At 41.2% G+C, this 1,723-nt stretch overlaps 1 protein-coding gene and 1 long non-coding RNA gene across 2 annotated transcripts in view; one reads left to right on the top strand and one right to left on the bottom strand.

Moving 5' to 3' along the window:
- LOC106957456 (forkhead box protein J3-like) overlaps positions 1 to 1,723 on the top strand; it is a 100,112-nt gene that overhangs the window by 39,904 nt on the left and 58,485 nt on the right. The window lies entirely within an intron of this gene.
- Positions 659 to 1,511, bottom strand: LOC106957457 (uncharacterized). Its single transcript, XR_001426949.1, has 2 exons — positions 1,202 to 1,511; positions 659 to 1,166 (listed from the first exon to the last, which is right to left on the bottom strand). It is a non-coding gene; the product is annotated as an uncharacterized LOC106957457 (long non-coding RNA).

Raw genomic sequence — 1,723 nt, forward strand, 5'->3', positions numbered from 1 at the left:
CGGGCCAATTTTTGACCTCTGGTTTCTATAAAGCTTTTATCTACAGTCCTGCTCACCATTATTGGCACCCATGAAGTTTAAGTACATATAATGGAATATTTACTGAAGGAAATTCATCAAGTGAAACAACATTTTACTGCTGATAGCTTGTGCTTGATGCAAAACAGCAAATGATAAAACAGCATTTAAAAAGATAAACATTATGAGGAAAACAAAGAAAAAACATCATTTTTACCATGCCAATGGTATTGGCACCCTTTGCTGCAAATCAATATGAAAACCCAATTTGACTCACCTGTTGCAAATCACACATAAAGATCACTTGTGATGGACTGCCTCCACACATGTGACATGAATTAACCAATGAATAATCATGTTGGTGCTTTAAAAGCCACCTGTTAGTTCATCTCCACATGTGACAATGGTAAAGACAAAGGAGCTGTCTGAGGACATCAGAAATGCTATTATTTTCAAGCACAAGACCTCCAAAGGGTATAAAGCCATCTCCAAAGACCTTGGTATCCCTGTTTCAACGGTGTGTAATGTTATTAAGAAGTTTTCCAGGCATGGAACGGTCAAGAACCTCCCTGGATGTGGGGGGAAGAGAAAAATTGATGACAGAAGTCTTCGACGGTTGGTGCGAATGGTGGAGAAAACACCACGTCTAACAACTAAAGACCTGAAGACCAACCTGGAGCAGTCTGGTGTGATTGTTTCAACAAGTACCATACGCCGCACACTAAACAAAGTGGGGCTTTATGGGCGGAGGCCAAGGAAGACCCCATTGCTGAAGAAAAGACATAAAAAAGAATGTTTGATCTTCGACAAAGAGAAGCTGGACAAACCTTCTGGGACAACGTTTTATAGACAGATGAAACAAAAGTGGAGCTTTTCCGTAAATCACACATACAGTATGTTTACAGGCGGCGCAATGAAGCCTTTAAAGATGAGAACACCATACCAACAGGAAAGCATGGTGGAGGATCCATAATGCTGTGGGGCTGCTTTGCGGCATCTGGTACTGGAGTCCTTGACCGTATCACAGGCATCATGAAATCAGAAGATTATCAAGGAATTCTAGAGCGAAATGTCTTGCCCAGTGTAAGGAAACTTGGTTTGCGGCGAAGATCCTGGGTCCTCCAGCAAGACAACGACCCAAAGCACACCTCCAAAAGCACACAGGCCTGGTTGAAAGGGGAACAATGGACTGTTTTAAAATGGCCAGCAATGAGTCCTGATCTCAATCCAATTGAATATCTTTGGGTGGAGCTGAAATCTGCCATTGGAGGAAGGAACCCAGCAAATGTGCAAGAGCTTGAGCATATTGCAAAAGAAGTGTGAGAGAAAATGCCACCCGAGAAGTGCAAGAAGCGTATAGATGAATATAAGGAACGTTTGGAGGCTGTCATTGCTGCCAAAGGCTGCGCAACCAAATATTAAAGAGGGGTGTCAATATTAGTGCACATGCTGGTTTTCTGTTTTGTCCTTTGGAATTAAATTGGAAAAAAATGAAATTGTCTTTGTTAAATTACTTTGGACCTCAAATTGAAGATAGATTTCTGAAGATATTCACTCAGCTACGCAAATCATGAAGGGGTGCCAATAATGGTGAGCAGGACTGTACATCTGATGCTCATAGCAAATTCTGATTTATTTTTAGGGCCTAAACGTATTTATGCTGCTTCTTTTTTGTTAGTCATTATTAAAGTTTGGAACAACGGTG

Source organism: Poecilia latipinna, unplaced genomic scaffold (genome assembly GCF_001443285.1).
Source record: "Poecilia latipinna isolate Pla-1442-1.1 unplaced genomic scaffold, P_latipinna-1.0 Scaffold904, whole genome shotgun sequence".
Lineage (NCBI taxonomy): Eukaryota > Metazoa > Chordata > Actinopteri > Cyprinodontiformes > Poeciliidae > Poecilia > Poecilia latipinna.